The sequence below is a fragment of the Meles meles genome, chromosome 2, assembly GCF_922984935.1.
Source record: "Meles meles chromosome 2, mMelMel3.1 paternal haplotype, whole genome shotgun sequence".
NCBI classification, from domain to species: Eukaryota; Metazoa; Chordata; class Mammalia; order Carnivora; family Mustelidae; genus Meles; species Meles meles.
Window position 1 is genome coordinate 123121745 of NC_060067.1, and position 20871 is coordinate 123142615.

At 37.4% G+C, this 20871-nt stretch overlaps 1 protein-coding gene across 2 annotated transcripts in view; it reads right to left on the reverse strand.

Annotated features, from left to right (window-relative positions):
• The window catches only part of ARHGAP24 (Rho GTPase activating protein 24), a 534495-nt gene that overhangs the window by 215836 nt on the left and 297788 nt on the right, over positions 1 to 20871 (reverse strand). The window contains exon 1 of one of the 2 annotated variants that reach the window (XM_045998040.1): positions 5869 to 6090. The exons of the other annotated variant lie outside the window; for it this stretch is intronic. The gene's annotated coding sequence lies outside the window, so the exon portion shown is untranslated. Of the gene's footprint in view, positions 1 to 5868; positions 6091 to 20871 lie in introns of those variants that run through there. 2 annotated transcript variants of the gene reach the window in all.

Here is a 20871-nt window from a genome sequence, read left to right on the forward strand (position 1 = left end):
TTATAAGAAGTCTTGCTGACCAGATCTCTAGACTGGGCTTTAAGTCAAAGCTATGGGACTGGATGCAATCTTCTGAGGGAGAAAGAATAAAGGAATGGGGGGAACATAAACACAGACAGCCAGAATAAGGAGTTGGGAAGAAGACTGGAGCCCTCTCAAGAAAGTGAGGAAAAGAAAGGTGGAACTGTAGGCTCGTACAAGATCCCTAACACTAAAAGATAGAACTATTTCAAGAAGAGCATGGCAGCAGAGAGTATAAATAGCAAATGGCAGAAAGAACAGAGGTGAGCAATAGCTAAAAAACTTTGGGTTTAACCATTAATTCAGCCATTCTTAGCAACCCCTGAGAGGTAATTTCAGCATTGTGGTAGAGATAAATGTCCAACTGCCAAGAGTTTTAGAGTCGGAGGGAGGTGGGAAAGCAAAAACAGAAAAAACAAATTTTTCTTGGCATCAGGAAGAAAGAACTCCGTTGAGAAAGTCGAGTGTTTGTTTGTTTGCTTAGTGTAGCACAGGCCTGGACATTGGTTATGCCCTGAGGAAAAGCAAAGGTGTAAGTAAAAGGACATTAATTTATGAAACAAGCCCCAGTTTCATCTTGATAAACATTTTGTTTAAAAGTGCCATAAACAAGAGTGGCCCAGGAAATGCTTTAGCAAATGTTCATTAACAAAGTGACAGCTATTTAAAAATGTTCCCATAGCTGTTATATGTTTATCACCCCTTGTGTCATAAAGACTTTTGGCATGGAATCTTGAGTTCTTTCTTTAGTATGAGAACACTTCTGTTCCCTGGGGATTTTCAGAGAATAGGGTACATGATTGACCTCTTACTCAGACAGAAGGAAATTACGCTTTCACCTCTTGCCCCAGAGGAAATTTATCATGCAGTCATTACTCCTGGATGAACATCGAAATGAGACTGAAAGCTGGAAGCCTGGGTTCTACATGAGCAATATTTCTGGACTAAGTTCCCCCACACTGCCAAAAGAGGGATTTGTTCTTGCAGATTTCTAGGTCATTACAATTCTAAAATAACCTAATGAACAAAAATATCACATGCAAACAAATGCGTAGTCTTATTTCACGTATGACAGAACACACCAAAACAAGTAGGACCCCAACAATGGGGGGGGGCAAATTCTGTTACATATGCTATTGCTATAGAACAGAATAGAATAGTATGCAGTTGTATATTATTCTTTTCCAAAGTGTTCTGAGTAATACAGAAGAAGTTCCTAATAAAATGTTAAATGAAGCAAGGTGGAATCCAAATTTGCAGTTTTAAGCCAGTTTTGTAAAAGTAAAACAAAACAAAGTATTGATTCTATATTATATACACACATAGAGAAAGAAATCTGACAATAGGAATGAACCCACGAGAGAGTGAAATTGGCGACAATAATTTATTTCTCCTGGGGCACCTGGGCAGCTCAGTCAGTTGAATGTCTGTCTTCAGCTTGGGTCATGATCCCAGGGTCCTGGGATTGAGTCTTGCATGGGGCTCCCTGCTCAGCAGAGAGTCTGCTTCTCCCTCTCCCTCTGCTCATGCATTCTTTCATTCTTTCTCTTTCAAATGAATAAATAAAATCTTTTTAAAAATTTTATTTCTCCTTTTTTAATTGTTACTCTCTCCATATGTTCCTTTCTTGGGAGTTATGTAGGGCATTTTATACCCCAGGTTTGCAAAGAGGTTGTTTTCCTTTCCACTGTATTCAATTCAACTTATACCATTTTCAGGGATGCAGATGGAGGACATATGGGTGCTATCTTCCCTGCCAGACTCAAGCTATGCTGCAAAGAAGGAACCCAGAACACATCTTTGTATTAAACACACTCAAAAGCAAGCAGGTTGGAGAGAGAAGCTAAAGCAAAATGGAAATTGCTTCCTAAAATCACTATTATTATTTTTGTTAGTTTGGAAAGATATCACTGTTTGCCTACAGCTCTACAATTTACATAATCTTCAAAAATTACTTTCTACAATTTAAAGATCACCAAAATAATATTTGGCCTGTAAAACTGTCTTAGACTCAGCCACATTTATCTGTCCTAATATCTCACTGTTTTCCCCAATAATAATAATAAATCAAATAATATTGATAAAATATTAATAATATTAATAATATTAATTTTAAAAAGAGATATCTGCTTGTAACAAATGAATTATAAATGCCACAATACCTTCAGCAAAATAAACAAAGGGTAGAGGAAAAAGGCTGATGCCTTCATGTCTTCCAACTCTACTTTTTAAATTATTACTGACTGTAAGCACCTGTAACAATTCATAGTTCTAAACTGCTGTTAGAAAACACATAGAAATTTAGTTATTAATGGTGATGCTTAATGAAGTTTTAGCATAACCCAACAGTAAACTAAATAACAAATACTTCAATAATAAAACATGAAGTAAAATATAGTGATTTTAGTATTATTTTTTGTTAATGCCCTTTTAACACAAGGATTGGAAGTTATATTCATTCAACAGACATTTATTGCATGACGAAAATGAACAAAATGAATGTCAATCTTTGACCACATCACCTCTTAAATTGTCCAATACATTAAGCAAAGGGCAACATAGAAGAACATACTTGCGTCAATTTGAGCATCTTTACTGAGAGGCTGAAGTTGAAAATGAACTCAATTCTGATTTTTATGAGAAGAAAGCTACTGTCTCTTTCTCTGTTCAACAATGAAGGCAATATTGATGGCCTCTCTTCCTTGCCCACAACCTATAGCATGGGACTTGACAGCTCCTTGAAATACATTTGCTCACGGAATTCTAATTCATGAAGGACTATGTTCTGAGGCTTCTCACAAGGCAGTTTCAAGAAAGACCCTTATAAAGCACTATCAGGAACACTAACAGGCTTCTTCTCTTTCTAGTTGTAAAAAGCACTTTCTAAATGGAAATCTCCATTTGTGTATATTCATCGCAGCCCCGAGTTTCCAGGAATTTTAAGTTTAGGTTTTGTGATAGTATAGTTCTCCTTGTAAAATACATATCCTTTCATATGTCATATTTCCCAATTACGTAAGCCTGTGAAAATTATATTTTGATTAAACTGAAAGGCTCAATCAAGTATATAAAAAAAGCTTTATTGTATTGACTTAAAATAGCATATTTTCAATTTTAAAGAATTATGTTTCCATTGGAATAACATTTTATTTTAAAATGACCCATGCCACTTAACGGAAAGAATGAGGGAACAAAAATAAGCAAAACCTCTCGCTTTTAGACAATGCTCTGAACTTATGTGGAAGTTAAATTCAATGTAGCAGACAAAAGGCAGTCCCTGAACTCATGGTTTCAAACATGAAGAGTCTGTCATTTACACCACAAGATGCTTTAACACCCAGTAACAATTTCTACAGTGACTGGATAAAACTTGTATTTAACACCTAGTATGGGCAAAAAAGGCTTCCAGGACAAAAGTCCTCACACACAATTCTAAATAAAGCTGTATGGTCAAGTCATTAGCAATGGGCTACTTAAAGTCGAAATTTAGAATCGCCTCGGACTCAGTTTCCTGCTTCGTGTGTTTATCTAATATAGCCAGTTTCAATTTTCCTCATGGGTAAAGTGGGATTAATTATCAAGATCACTGAGAAAACAGTGATTTTTTTTGCTCTGTAGAGCACAACATAAAAAAATAAAGAAAGGTAAGAAAACATATATTCTGCTACAAAATTCAGTGCTTCATAGTATTTTCAACTTACAAGAAATTGCAAGTAAGTGAGGATACAGTAAGTGAGGAAATCAAGACATTATTGAGATGATTGAAAAATATATCTTTTCCCCTTGAAACAAAATCTCCACAGAGAAGAACTGCATGGACTCAATGATGAATATTTTTTCCTCTTCCCTAACTCCGTCTTACAAAGCGTTATGATGCTGTTTCCCAGTCGTGCATGCATGTGAACAGTGCATGTGTAAATGGAGCTAAAATAAAATACTGAGTACTTGATTAATATTAAATTGACCCCTTGAGATGTGGTTAGTCACTGATTCCTTGACATATAACTCCAATGACTTTATTAAAAAGGAGAACAACACTTTCTGTATCTGATGCAGTAATGCCTTCCATATCCCAGAGCCACTTCCATGGCAAATTCTTCTACAGAACACAACTAAGGACTTGGACACAAACCAAAAGTCTCCTGAGCACCTAAATAGATGTCACTGTGTCAATGCACTTTGGCACATCCACTTTCCTCATAAGAGAATCTCTTGGGCCCTCAGATAAAGTTACTGCTTTTCATTCCTTTCATAACTGTTTTTTTTTTATTTTTTTATTTTTTTTTAAGTTTTTTTTTTTTTAATTTATTTATTTGACAGAGAGAGAGATCACAAGTAGGCAGAGAGGCAGGCAGAGAGAGAGAGGAGGAAGCAGGCTCCCCGTGGAGCAGAGAGCCCGATGCAGGGCTCGATCCCAGGACCCTGAGATCATGACCTGAGCCAAAGGCAGCGGCTTAATCCACTGAGCCACCCAGGCGCCCCTTTTCATAACTGTTTTAATAAACTTTTTTTTTCTGGTTTTCTTGTGCACAGCACAAAAAAAAAATAATAATTATAAAGATGTGGTTGAGGTTGAAAGATATTGTTAGAAGAAGGCAAACGGTCCACACCCATACGAAGTCACCCTTCCATATGGATGCTGGACACAGAAAGAATAAAAATCATATCATTTAAAAAAGCATAGTGATTACATGACTTTTTGACATAAGATGTAATAGCCTTACATACCACAGAATAGGCCCCCAACGTATCATTACATTATAGAATAATTCTACATTGTATATCCATGATGAGAAGGCTGGGTAATTCAGAGAATATTAAATTGAATTTAGTTCCCTCCAGAGAGATCTCAAAATATATACTAGATCTCAGAAAGTTAACTATCCAAAAATAGCTAAATTCTTTCTAAGACTTCTGGAGTTTTCCGTGGTAAACTCATAAGCTTCACTTTTTGGAAAGTCCACAAATGTAGACCTCCTTAATTGTCTCATTACTTGTTTATTGACCAGCAGCAAGAATTACCTATTAGCTAGTCGGGCCTCCGGGGAAAGAGCGACACCTCAAATGACAGTGGTTCCCTTCTGTCTACCCCACTGCCATTTGGGGCTACTCCCCTTCTACTCTGAGAGCCTCCATAGCTTAGTGATTTGAAATCTTGGAAATGTCCATTTAAGGCGGATGAGCTTAAAGAAGATAAACTTCATATGAAAAAATTTTTTAAAAGGCTTGCCAGAATTTTTTTAAATAAGTAGAAATGAAGGGAAGGAGTGGTTAAAATGAATAATTAATGATAGAAGTAGATTAGAGGGTAAAATCCTAATTCAAAATTACGGGTTTTCCAGGTCAGATCCACCAAGCTGTGCTGAGGTCCGTGAGCCTTTCTTGAGTCACTTTAAAGTGCCTGGAGCTGCTCTGTCTTGGTCCTCCTGATTGGCTCTATACTGGTTCTATACTTCCAGTCGAAGATGAATTAACCTATCCCTCCCCCTCAATCAAGAGCATTCTGCACATTCCGTAATATTACAGCCTATCTTTCTTTATCCAACATGAACAACAAAACATAAAACCACCCATGACAAGATACAAAAAAAGGACAAAGATAAACTAAGCTTCAAAATAAAATAACAACAGCGACCATTAGATTCCTGAAAACAAAACAAAACAAAACCAAATCCTAGTAGCTTCAAATCGCCACAAAACAGTACAGCAAAGAAGCTAAGGTACTTTAAAGAGCGTGTTTTCTCTCAGAAAAGAGGCAAGAAGGGGGGAAAGGTCAAAGGACCACGGAATCCTTGTGCCCCAAGCAAATAAACCCTGAAGGAGATTTCAATGAGTAAAAAACAGTACCTTATAAGTAACTGGTCTTGTCTACGCACAGCTGTTTCCAGTGCCGACTCTTGTTTAACTGTCTACTGCGTTCAGTTTAAAGTTAATTCTGTTGGCAAAAAAGTACAGAGCTTGTCTGGAAAATGCTGTTTGGACATAAACCATTCCTTTCAAAGCTGTAGTAGCTATATTTAAGTTTTCTTGTAGAGAGGGATATAAACCTTTCCTGTAGCTAATTTTCTTCCTCCTCCCTCCCCTCAGACTTAGTCAGTATCCTCCTATCCCATATATTGAAGAAAGAGACAGAGAGGGGAGGAAGGGAAAAAAAAAAAAAAAAAAAAGAACCAGGAAATATACCTTAAATAATGTAGTAATTGAGCATTCGGAAAAAGAGGGGGAAAAAAAAAAAAGAATAAGAACTATAGAAAGAGTATCAGGATCTTAAATATAATTTAGCCCAATGCCCTCATTTTTTAGATCAGGAAACTGATACTCAGAGAAAATATGACTTGTACAAGATCATTCACACAGCTAATTAATGCTGCAGCTAAGAACAGTTACCAGGTTTCACAACTTCCAATTCAATGCTTTCTACTACTCTAATATACCCAAGGGAAATGGTTTACCTTTTCCTTGCGTATCCTTGAATAATACCCACAGGAGTTGGCAGGGAACAGTAATACAACTACAATGTGAGAACCATCTGTTCTCAGAGAGAACATCTCATTCCACTTTAAAATCCTCAATACTGAAAGTTTCTCTATAATGCCCAATTTCTTGAAGATTTAGGAAACATCTTACTGTTTGTTGATTTTGCATAATATTTTTATGTCTCCGGATGCTGACATCCTTCAGTCCTTATAGAGGGCTATAAGGGATGGTGCTATGACAGGTGTTAATCTTTAATATTTCTTTTTTAGAAAAAGATTTTATTTACTTATTTATTTGAGAGGGAGTGAGAAAGAGGGAGCACAAGCGCAGGGCGGGGAGGGCGATGGGGGAGAGGAAGAAATGGACTCCACACTGAGCAAGGAGCCTGGGGCTCAATCCCAGGACCCTGCGATCATGACCTGAGCTGATTACAGTCACGTAACTGACTGAGCCACTCAGGCGCCCCTCATATTTCTACCCAGTGTCAGTGGTATTGAACTAGAAACACATTACTATCACCACAGATCCCTACTTCCAATTTGTCGATATTTTTTTAACCATACGTGCAAGTTTATTCTTGTTATTATTAATTACATATTTTGTTAAATAAGAGAAGCAGCACAATAATTTTTACTTGATATCTTTCACATAACATTTCCTACTTATATATAAAGTATTTTTCTCTAACTGAAGGAATGATATTCTTATATTTTTAAAATTTTCCTTTCTATAATGTATTCATTCATTCATTTATTCATTCATGTCCTTATTTAGCAAATATTAATTGAGCATTAATATAGTTCCCTTCCCTTGTGCAATATGGTGACAAACAATAACTTTTATAGATGAGTGTATATTTGTCAAATAAAATCAAAGGGCTTACTTAGGAAGTAAGGCCAATTTTCCATAGCTATCTTTTTATCCATTCTCATATTATAAGCATGTGCCCAAAATTTATTTGCATTCTCTCCATTGAGTTGCCCACTCTCAACAACATCCATCCTCCATCCTAGGGTCAGCTATGTTAAAATAAGAAATGGCCCGGGTTGAAATTGCTCTGGGCGCTATTCATCTTTCTGCTTGATCTGACTCCCTAAACTACTAAAATCTAAATTACAAACTACAATTTAAAGACACAATTGGGGCGCCTGGGTGGCTCAGTGGATTAAGCCGCTGCCTTCGGCTCAGGTCATGATCTCAGGGTCCTGGGATCGAGCCCCGCGTCGGGCTCTCTGCTCCGCAGGGAGCCTGCTTCCCTTCCTCTCTCTCTGCCTGCCTCTCTGCCTACTTGTGATCTCTCTCTCTGTCAAATGAATAAATAAAATCTTTAAAAAAATAAAAAATAAAAAAAATTAAAGACACAATTGGCAAATGCTCAGACCACCCCCATTTTTAAATTGTGACACATTGTTTAGTGCAGAAATTCAGGTTTTTTTATATTGCCCATCTACTTTTAAAATGATATTGTGTCTACTCTGGCCCTGGTCTTTGGAAGAAAATAGTGCAATGTGATTAAATAGTTATAAAAGTATATTTTTAAAGTGACAATGTGGTTTTTGATACACGTTTTCCAAAATGTTGAGTAATTAATAGGTACTGTATCAATTTTCTAACAATGACAAATAAGCAGCTGATTCAAAATACATAATAGTCGAGAAAGAAATCTTGTCAACCATACTTTATACTTTTTTACACAATGGCAGGATCCTCATCTCCTTCCAATATCAATTAATTTTGTCTGACTGAGCTCTGTGCAAATATAAGTCCCAAAGACATCAACATCTACATTTCTATATAGCTCTGATACCTCAAGTCTGATTAGAATTTGACACTCTGATACATATGACTTGGGTTTACTAAAAGTATTCCCTCTTTTTTTTTTTACTTCTTAAACTTTACTTTTAATTCAAACATTTTGCCTTTTGTCTGTGAGAAGGAACAGGAAGGAAATCTCAGTAAGCCTTGAAAGAGAGATAGGCTGTGAGGAGAGAGACACAGAGATTTAGATGGAATGAGTCAGGATGATTCAGGGCTCTGGACTGGACTCAGGAAGGAAGGTGTAAAGAGAAGTCACATACAAGCAGGTTGTTTGGAACAGAAGTGGGCTGAGCCACAGACAATAGATTATAGGTATTAAATGCAAGAACCAAAGTCTCTCAAAATAGGTTCAGCAAAGAGGGAACTAGCAATTTTGGTGACCAGTGCCAGCAACAGGAAATTGGTCCTCGAATGGACTTTGTAATTCATGACATGGTTTGTTTCTCCCCATTGGAAGAGAAGCATTTGCTGTCAACATGAGAATTCGAACACAATCTAAAATAACACAGTGACATACAAACATTAAAAAAATTGTTCCTCTATTTTTAGGTCCCTTGGACATACTCCAGTTTGCCCTACTCTGGGCATGCTCTGGATCTTAGAATCCTAGCGTAGTTTAGTGGGGACTAGTTACTGTGTTATGAAGCCTGGATATGTGGAGTTGAATTTCACTGATGGGAGAGGAACTTGCAGCAGAGGTGAAATCCGGGGCAGGCTATATTAACACAGGCAGGACAGTCGGAGTTCTCTTGACGCTTGATCTCCTCTTAGTGTTCAGGTTTATAGTAACACTAGAGGAAAGTTTTTCCTAAGGAATCCCAGAGAGCTCTTTTGTGATAGCAGCTACTGGATTATAATGTTCTGAACTCGGGAGGAGATATCACACGTGGACATTTTTAGTAGTCTCAGGGAACCACACACATAAAAATTTTAAGCACTAATTCTCTTCAGTTCAAGCTCACACTTACTTTGTTGCCTGTCTCCTCTCAAAAGCCATTCTCCTCACAGCAGCCAGGGTGATCACTCCCCTCGTTATGCTGCCTGATAGTTAGCCAAAATTCCTCTGCTTCACACCTTCCAGTGGTTTCCCATCACCCCATTTCATGGCCTCTAATGGTTTCCTATCATTTTCTTGCTTTATCCCTGTAATGGTTTCCCACCGTTCGCAGAATAAGTCCAAATGCCTGATGATGGCTTCTGAGGCCTCACATAATTTCACCCCTGTTTATCTTTCTTATTCCTTCACCTGTTGTTCCATCTGTTTAGGATGTTTCCCCTTGATCTTTGTGGGACTACCACTTAATGAGACTGCAAGACATTTCAAATGCTTCCTCCCCAGAAAAAAGATTTCCTGATCACTCTAGCTGATCATCTCCCCCGTCCCTTACATACACATGCTCTCTGCCCCGCTTTTCTATTTTAATTGTTCTTCATAGCACTTACTACTCTCTGAAATTGTCTTGGGTTCCTTTTGTATTTATTCATTCATTTAATTTGTCCGTTTAATTAAGTTTACAGTATCTCTTCGAGAATGAGTTTTATAAATCAGAAATGTGTTGGAAGTTATAGATAAGATCAGAAACACAATATTTAGGCTTTTTAAACCACATTATCACCAGGATTCAGAGCAGTGTCTCCTATGTATGTATTTGACCAATATTTCTTGAATGAATGAATTATATTTGTTGCCTGGTTTGCTACTCTTCAGTCAATAAACATCCAACAGAAGTACACGCGCATGAAGGCAAGGACTAATCTACTTCTGCAATTGACTGAACTTTTCAAGTCTCCCTGAGGCTCAAGCAGCTAGGCATTTGCAGGAAATAAGGAAAGAGCCCCTGCTGGGCTCTAGGAAGCTGCATCTAGGCATGGTGCCTCGAAACCCTTGGATTTTGTTAACACAAAGTCCAGCATATACCCTTGAGCTGCTAGGAGGTACCAAGAGCTTCCAGACATCTTCTCTGTTTCCTGAACTCGATAGTCGTGGCCTTTATTGGAATAGCAGATATCCTAAAGCTAATTCTATCCTTTCTAGGTGGTTTCAAGAAACTGCTCTCAGTTGCCAACTCTTCAAGAAGCAGGAGCTAGATCCTTGCATTCGCAGCATATGTTTTCTAAATGGAAAAAGGGACAGACTAAATAATTTTAGAGATGTGAGCTCACAGATAACTTAATCTTCCATCTCCGTTCTTCTCCATGCTGACTCAGAGCTCTCCAGTGAGCTGTAAATTAGATTTCCTCTCCCGTCTCAGGTCCTACTGCTTCCTAATGACCTGTTCTCGTAAGTCAGCCTCTCTGGGTCCTATGGCTCAGGCACACTGTGGGATAATATGACTGCCTTAGCAGACATCAGGTCCCATGGTATCAGGAAGGTGGCTGGTGTGATGGCGGCCAAACAAAGTTGTTTGTTTGGAAAAAAATGAACCCCCCCCCCCCACATACCACTGCAGCTGCCCTACCTCCTCCCCAGGACACACCTAGATAGAAGAAAACTCTGATCTGAACACTATTGCAGCTTGATAGCAAATAACATCATTTAAAACCATTTTTGAAAGAAATGTCCTTTTCCTATGGTACTGATTGCATGTTAATCTAAGTTCATAGGTGGCATTTAGTGAGTCAGTGAATCCAAGCTGCAGATATTTAGTGATTGCCTTCTATGGACAAGGCTCCATGTCAGGTAGTGAGGTTTGTGTAATTATTCCTTTTTATCTCAAGGGATAGTATTTCTTTATCCAGAATACAAATTTCTCTAGGAAAAGAAGGTAAAATTTCTTCTTTCCTCCCCTCTTTTCTTTCGTTCTTTCCTTCCTTCAATCTACTGAAAGCCAGATTTATTGAATCCAAACAACATGCTGTGTTTGGGTATAAAGAAAAAGACAAAATCCAATGTCAGCAGGCTAACCCTTTGGAAGTGAGAGAAATTTACAGACTATTGGGGGGAGAATAGGCACAGCATCACCAGAAAGCACATCAAAGCAGTGTGGAATCAAGATGGGAAGTGAGCAAAGGCGGCATTTTTGAGAGGATGAAACCTCCGTACATTCTGAATGCAGGAGAGGGAGAGGATTAACATTCCAGTCAGGAGATAGGGCACACTTGGGTCACTTCAAGAATTTCTATAGAGCTGGAATGTGGAATGAAAGACATAGACTAATAGATGAAATATGCAGAAGGAAATTTAGGCAAAAGGCTAAGGAATTTGTTTTTTATCCTGAAGGCAATGGGGAGCTACTGAAAATTTTTAAACAGTGGATACTTTGTTTTAAGAATGCTAAGTGGAGAAAGAATTTAGGGACAGGTGGTTTGAAGGACTAGACTACTTAAGCGGTTGTTTCTTTATTCAGGTAAGACATTGTGATGGTCCAAAATTAAGCAGTAGGGACAGAAAGACCCAAAAGAGAGGCACCAAAAGATAATTTACATTTTCTCACAGGTAGGAAGAAGTGAGTAAGCCAAAATCACTTCCAAAACCACTATAAAATCATTACAGAAAAGTGTATCCAGTATTAGAACTGCATGAAAACTCTAGGAAGTTCTTATGTAAGTAAGTTCTCCCCTTTCACAGATGAGGAAACGGAAGGCTCAAACTTGAGTGATAGCAATGTTAGATCTCATGTCCATCTGACGACAAAACCCTTATTCTCTACACTAAATTGCCTGACCCTTTGAGGAGATCATACATTTTGGACACTTCTTAAAATTAGACTTAAAGAAGTTGTTTGGAATATAATTTGGCAGTACCTTAAGAGGTTCCCATGCAAGACTGTTCAGGTTTTCCAGGTATGAGCATGTTCTAATTTGAGATCCAACACACAAACAATTGGATTTGTGTTGTTTCTATGGAACAACACATTTAGCGACCCTGCAAAGCACAAATCCTCATCAAATTCCTTTTGATAGTTTAATTATTTTTAAGCCCGTAAGATTTATTCACACTCTATACAAGGACGGCCAGGTGAAACCAAAATGGAAGTGGACTTGGCAGATAGTCTAGTTCAATCAAGTAAATACTGAGTTCTGAATAGAATGGTGTTTGAAAGATAAATCAGTTTCAATGAATCTTGGAAGGCAGAAGGTACAGTTCTTAAGACACTGAAAACAGGAAGGGGCAGACATAGCTCAAGCAGGAGAAAATGCTGAAATTTCCCTCAAAGTTGGAGGAGAAAAGTTCCTTCTCTAGCATATTTTACATTGACTGTGTGTAGGATAACTATACAATTTAGTATCCAAACCTTGAATCATGAGAGTAAAAGGAGACACTAATATTAATTACAACAGGATAACAGATAAGAATCAGGACTCTTACAGGCAAACATGGATGTACATCACCTTACCTAGAGGCTGACATTAAACCTGATCTTCAGGTGATGGTAATATCAAGAATGAGGTCATAGGTTTTAAATTGAGGCAAGACAAGCAAAGTCAAGAATTCTTACACGACTTGGACAAGGTGTTTAATAGATACACAATGGCCAGATCAACTGAACTATTTGAGATATAATTAATTAATTTAGTTCCATAGTTTATTAGAAAATGATACATTAAGATGAAAAATAATGCTTCATTATAAGATAGTCACAGATAACAGGTATATAGTGTTTAGTCTCCTATATAATGTATTCACATAGATATTTTCCATAAAATATAAATATGTTGGCATAGATGGGTGCTCCTACCTATTTTGGTTATTTAAAAATAAGTACAGACTTTATTTTTTGATCAGGGAGTCAATATTAAGAAGCACCAAACTGAATCAAATCTCAGTCTACTCTCCCACCAATTCCTGAATTCTTTCCAGAGTTGAGGACATCCTTCCTTATATGGCAAGATTCCTTCCTAGGCTAGATAAAGGGAAGGATGGGCATAGCATGGGAAACAAACATTCCCAGGGAGAGACAGGAGATATCAGGCAAAATTAATTAGGATTCCATCCTTGGTTCTGTCATCAACTAGCTGTGTGACCTTGGACAGAACACTTGACTCTACCCAGCCCTGTGTTTTTCCCATATAAAATGAGAGGATTTAGAAAGATTACCTTGGAAGTTCTTTCAGATATAAAATTGGACTATTCTCTGAGATAATTATCTCCCATATGTTTTAAATTTGCTTAATGTTTACTTATCTGTGAGGTCTGGGAAGATATCTTTTGCATCATAAAGAAATTAAAAGAGCCAGTTATTGATGAAACAACTGTGATGGTAACCATAATAATTTTTTTCAAGACTCCCAAGAATATGAACATAGGCAGTGGGGAGATGTTTCATTTTTTAATGTATAATAGGAGGACTATTAAAATTTTCTTAGGAGAAAAGTCATCAGATATAAAATGCCGAACCACACTGTGCTTAATAATTTTTAAATATTCAGCTAATTTGGGCTCCCAAAACACACAAAGGATCAAGCTTTCTGAATTTATACAAAAAAGGATTTCTTCTAGAAGTGTAATGTAACTGTCATTTTTCACAAGGAAAGAATGAATCCACTTATATCTTATATATTTACTATATAAGACTGTTGGAAATGAATACAGGAGTTGCCTCTCTGTTCTGTAATCTTTGACAAGTCCCTAGATACGCAAGCATGGTTCAGAAAATAATGAAAACAAATTGCCCATCAATCTTCTGCTTTTGGACCTCAAACTTTAATGCAACCACATATAAGGAAGCCAGACAAAATTTTTTCCTTATATTATTTTTAATTCATAAAGTAATATGCTTCTTTATTTATAAAAGGCCACATATAATAAAAAAAGTATGTAACATAAAATTTAAGATTCCTAGCCACTCAGTCCTCTCTAATACTATTTTTTTTTTTTTTTTAGATTTTATTTATTTCTTTGACAGAGAGAGAGAGAGCACAAGCAGGGGGAGCCACAATCAGAGGAAGAGAGAAAAGCAGACTCCCCGCTGAGCGGAGAGCCTGACATGGGACTCCATCCCAGGACCTCGGGGTCATGACCTGAGCCAAAGGCAGACACATAACAGACTGAGCCTCCAATGGTATTCTTAGAAATTAATCACTATCAAGAATTCACTCTGCATCCATTCAGATGATCTTTCTCTTCACATACATGTATGTTTGCACACATACATACACATGAACATCCACAAATCTGGTCTTGAAAACAGAATGTTATCTGTTATCTTCCTTTACTCTAATACTTGGCACAGTTATTAAATTTGTTCATTTTTAGGCAAGCAAGTAAGTATAATAATAAATGTGTCTTCTTTTCCTGTCATAAAATCTCTCTGTTCCATCCTTAAGCCCTTGGACTTCTCTGTACAATTTATCAGGTGGCTAAGAAAAATAAGAGCAATATCTTATTGGCAGTCAAGATGCTTAACAAGATGACCACCTAATAAATCTTAACTGATCTGAATGAACGGATGAAGCACACCAAGTACCATAGTGGCACCAATGTGGGAGAAGCTGCCAGGAAATAATCACGTTCTTAGATAATAATCACATCACTAAGAATTGACATTCTTAGTATCCACTCCTCTTTGTATCAGGTGTTAAGAATTGTTACCTTTGGGGCACTTGGGTGTCTCAGTAGGTTAAGCCTCTGCCTTCGGCTCAGGTCATAATCTCAGCGTCCTGGGATCAAGCCCTGCATTGGGGTGGGGGGGGGGTCTCTGCTCAGCGGGGAGCCTGCGTCCCCCTCTCTCTCTGCCTGCCTCTCTGCCTACCTGTGATTTCTGTCTGTCAAATAAATAAATAAATAAAATCTTAAAAAAAAAGAATTGCTACTTTGAATGCCTTATAATCATCACTTCTGCATGAGGATGTGTCTGTTTCATATTTGAATACTGTATTTTTCATCATTGCTAAATGACCACTAAGCCATAAAAAGTCTGACTTGAATAGATCCCCTCCTTCACCGTAAACTGGTCTCTGCATTATCTCCTTTATCATTTTAATCAGCACTTTATTGGATCTAATAATGTCTGTTGGCTTGTTGAATGTACAGTGTCTGAGATGAAGAGATGCCTGTGCATTTTTCCCATAGCCTTTCTGGAAACAAACAAATGACCCCACTACCACAGACCAGCCTTTAGCTAGCACCCATGGAACTGGTAAGATGATTACTGGCAGTTTCAGTTTATCCAGAAAAAGAATTTTATTTTTCTTAGAAATTTTAGTCAATATATTCATCTTCAGCATGGATATGACACTGCATAGTTCCTTGGTCTTGCAATGAACTTCAACTCTGATTTTTTTCTTCACAATGAATTTATCATCATCTATTTTCGTACAATCTTTCCATGAGAGACCATGTACTTCATTTATAGGGAGAGGTGTCACTGGAATTTGTTGTGGAATGTTAGAGTGCTTCTACTCTTTAAACTTCATTTGTTATTGGCAAGTAGATGACATTTTAAGATATAAGAACAGATCAGGGGGTGCCTGGGTGGCTCAGTGGATTAAGCCGCTGCCTTCGGCTCGGGTCATGATCTCAGGGTCCTGGGATCGAGCCCCACATCGGGCGCTCTGCTCAGCGGGGAGCCTGCTTCCTCCTCTCTCTCTGCCTGACTCTCTGCCTGCTTGTGATCTCTCTCTCTGTCAAATAAATAAATAAATAAATCTTAAAAAAAAAAAAAAGACCAGATTAGATTGCCAGAAGAGAGAGTGTAGTTAGAAAAGATGAACAAAGACTGGGATCTGTCTTCTCCAATGAAATTTCAGGGAGACTGGTGTGTGTGCACAGTTTATAGCTATATGAATGAAGCATACATGCATTAGGATATGCTGTTCAGTGAAAAACTTGGGAGATGACTGTTTTCATTCGGATGAATGCACAAACAGAAATAATTGTATAAAGATGGAAGTAATATAATGGAGGCATGAGACACCATTATGTTTTTGTAACTTTGTATTTTGGCATGATTTCAAACTTACAGAAGATGATAAGAATACCACAAACAAAACCCATACGCCCTCTACTTAGATTTACCAATCTCCATCTGTCAATCTATGTATAAGCACATTATTTTTTTCTGAGTCACTGAGAGTAAGTTGGAGACAATGTATACCTTTATCAGCACACAGTGTTTCCTTCCCAAGAGCAAGGATATTGTCTTACATAGCTTCAGCTTAAATTCTCAAAATTATGAAATTTAACATTGATACATTATTATTAATCTAACCAACCCACAGTCCATATTCAAATGTATACGTTCCCACTAATGTCCTTTATAGCTATTATTTCTCCATTTCAGGATTGAATGCACAGTCACACATTGCATTTTGTGTCATTTTTCTATACTCTCCTTTAACCTGGAACATCTCCTCAACCTTTCTTTGTCTTTATTGATCTTGAACTTTCTTAAGGATACAAATGAATTATTTTTATAATGTGTCTCAGTTCCGATTTGCCTATTATCTCCTCATGACTAGATTTGAGTCGTGCATTTTTAGCAGAAATACCAAAGAAGTAGCGTTGTGTCCTTCTCACTGCATCATATCTGGGGGCATATGATGTCAGATTGCCCTGATATTAGTAAAGATAACTCTGGTCTATTTTTTTATCATGCTCTCCTCCAGTACTGTTAGCATCCATACAACATTCTAACTTTTTTATTCCTTCTATTTTATTAGTTGGCATTCTATCGTAAGAAAGAGCTTTGCCTATCACACCCATTTATTCACTTAAATTAATAAGTAATCTATGGATTTTAATTTATTAAATTGGTTTATTAAATTGGTTGATTATTTATTATGTAGTTTAATACTCAAGTTATTTCAAATTTGGCCAATGAGAACCTTTCAGGCTGGCTCCTCTGTCCTTTGGCTACGTCACTGTCATTCTTCGAATACTTCTTATTTCCGGTGCAACAAGCTGTGCCAGCCTTCGCTATACTTTCCCTATCTCAGACTTAAATCTGTCTTTCTACTTGACTCATTTTAATGGAGCATGGTGAGAAACCAAGTGCTGAATATTCATGCCACTGCTTCCAGACCCTCTTACCCGGCAGAGCTAGGAAAAAAATATTTTTTAAATATGCACACACACACACACACATAGACTCTATCTTTTATTTATTTATTTATTTAATCCTATGTTTGGAGCCTTTACTATTTTTGGATTCTCAGGTTAAAAAATATGGGAGATTCTCATTACAGTTCCTCCCATTTCCCCTCTCATCTTCTTTTACATTTTTATTATATATTAATACAAAATATTAAGAATAAAGTTATATCTGCTTTTTCTGTAACTTTATCGTTACCAGCTGTTTAATCTTAGTCTTATAGTTAAACTAATACAATGTCATTGTGAGAATTTTTTTTTTAAAGATTTTTATTTATTTATTTGTCAGAGAGAGAGAGAGCAAGAGCGAGCACAGGCAGACAGAGTGGCAGGCAGAGACAGAGAGAGAAGCAGGCTCCCTGCGGAGCACGGGGCCTGATGTAGGACTCCATCCCAGGACGCTGGGATCATGACCTGAGCCGAAGGCAGCCGCTTAACCAACTGAGCCAACCAGGCGTCCCTCATTGTGAGAATTTTATCACACATTCCCATTCTTGAGTTTTTTATTTTGATTTATTTTTGGTTTCACTAAGTTCACATTTAAACAACTTTTTTGAGGGGCGCCTGGGTGGCTCAGTGGGTTAAAGCCTCTGCCTTCGGCTCAGGTCATGATCCCAGGGTCCTGGGATCGAGCCCCACATCGGGTTCTCTGCTCTGCCGGGAGCCTGCTTCCTCCTCTCTCTCTGCCTGCCTCTCTGCCTAGTTGTGATTTCTCTCTGTCAAATAAATAAAATATTTAAAAAACAAACAAACAAAAAACAACTTTTTTGAGAAGGCATAGACAATGTATAATTGAGAATATCCTCCTACTGCCACTTACTTGGATACCTTTTTATTCGTATCCCTTTCATATCCTCACAACTTCCAGTGTCTTCTGGCACTTAAAATTGCTGTGAAGAAGACTGAGGTACACCTGCTTTGTTTTGTTTTCCCTTCTATGTAACTTAATTTTATCATCTTCACGCCAACAGAATTTTTCCTTTTCCCTTGATGCTAGATAACAAACATATGACCAAGTAACCTATGGTTTGGTTTTTTTTTTTTTTTTAGATTTTATTTATTTATTTGAGAGAGAGAGAACACAAGCAGGAGGAAGAGAGAGAACCAGGCTTCCTGATGAGCAGGAAGCCTGACATGGGGGATTGATCCCAGGACCTTGGGATTATGACCCGAGCCAAAGGATGATGCTTAACTGACTGAGCCACCCAAGCATCCCCAGGTATGCTAGATTTTATGTCAATTTTATGTGCCCATTTAATCTGCAGATTCAGGTACTCCTTTTATTCTACTTTTTTCTTCCATTATGTCTTTAAATATTTTTCCTAGTCCACTCATTGCGGTTTTTTTGCACTTCAAGGATTCCAATTATCTCCTTATTTGTCATCTTTTCAATGATTACTTTAATTTCTTGTCTCTCTTCTGCTTTCACCACAATTTCAAGTATTTGTTTCCTTCATACCAGAGATCTCATCTACAGTTCTCTTGCTATCTTTCTTGATTCTAATTTTTTATTCTAACTTATTTAGACTTATAAAGGTCTTTTTAAGTTCTCAGTTTGCCTCCTCAACTCAGAAGCATTTTTTTGTGTTATTATTCTGTCTTAGATTTCATCTAAGGAATTCATGGTTTCTTTAGGTAATGCATTTTCTTTTACAGCATTGGGTACTTATGGAGGGCTTTAAATTTCTATCTTGTCTTTATCCTATTATTAATATTTTTTTCAATCTTTATTTGGCATGCTATTTCATTGGTTTGCATCTTTTTTTTGTTTTTAATGATTTTATTTTCTATTGTTATGATTTTACTACAGCGTGTTATCTTTGTGGGTTGTCATGACAATTCATTTCACTTTGCTCAGAGTTAACACAGCAGCCAGAGCAAAACAGTCTTTCCTCTCCCAGACTGTGAGGGTGAATCGCTTTGACACAGTCCCCACCTGGTAAGAACACTGTTTATCTTTCTTTCAGAACAAAGACAATTCTTCAGGAGTTGGTACATTTCTTTGGCTGTACTCTCAGAGTATCTTAAGATTTTCAAGTTTAGAGCAATTCTTCTCCTCAACAGCTACCTCCAAAGGCCACATTATAAACAAATGTTAAAAATGTAAGCAGCATAGCATTATATATACAAACATGCACTGTGCTCTCCAGTTCACACAGCAGAGAAGCATTTGCCAGACAAAAACAATGATAACAGAATTTAACTCCTACCAAGAATGTCATGGTTTGGGAAGAGCCTCTTTTTCTCTCTGTAATCATATTTGGCATTTCCTAAAAATATCAGCTAGAAATAATTTACCACTGCACTGAATAAAATACAATGCTGAAATTTGAAAACATTTTTTTCCTCCCTTCTTGAATAACTTACTCTTCTATGGTGATTTATATGCCGAAGAGCAGTTATCATTTCTCTTCCTCCCCATGACCAGTTTACTCAGGTTGGTTTTGTTATTGTTGTTGTTGAGATGCTCTGTTGAAGTCTCTAGTGCTTTTGGCGTGTGTAGATAAGCCTTCTTCCTCTTCCACATGAATGCCAGACACTGTGCTATGGTCTCAGCACATGTAATAAAGGGGATGAAGCATACATTTGTGTGTGTGTGTGTGTGTGTGTATCATGGCCACATAATACAGATTTAACAAACACACACACACACACATTCTTAAAAAAACATATATCTACATGGAAATGGACAGTTGGAAGCAGTGTAACCTGAAGAAACATTTAAATTAATTCAAAATCAGAACATTAAAATATTATTACCTGGAGACTTGGTTGAGGAAGACTAAAAACACCATTTAAAACTACTAACTCACATTAAAATTGTGAGAAAGTCCCTGTTTGAATTTGAGAAGCAGAAAAAGGCAAGTGGACTCCCTGTAGTTTGCTTCTCATAAGTTAGAGCTAATGAATGATACTCATGATTTCTTGTCTAGTGGGAAGCATTTGGCTTAAGTGGAGAATTTTGTATTTCTTTTTAGTTAGGCTTTCATCCTGGGAGATTCTTCTGTTTTTCACACACTGTGTTTCTTTGTTTGTGGTCCTTGGTTACGCAGAAACGAGTGCATTTCTGCTAGTAGACACAGAACCATAGATTTGCTGTCCTCCCCAGGCTTAACAAAACACAGGATTGCATGGGGATCTACTTCAAAGTACAGGTTCTGATTCCGGGGTGGGGGGGGGGGGAACTGGGAAGTTGATTTTCTATCAAGTTCCCAGTTGAGCTGGTGGTCTGAGAGTCACACTTTGAGCAGCAAGGATATGCACACTACTAATTTTGAAAGAATAGTTCATTTTAAGGACCTAGAGGTACTGCAGTGGCCAAGGAGTAAGGAATTCTTTCTCTTTTGTGTTAAATTGCATCCCAGACCTTGATGCCAGTACAATAAATTCCAAACTTGTCTTCCAATGTTTTTATTATTCTTTCATTTCTTCTCTTTTCTTTTTTTCCTTTCTTGCTCCCTCCCTCCCTTCTTTTTCTTTCCTTCTTTCTTCCTTCCCTCCTTTCCTTCCTCTTTTCTTCCTTC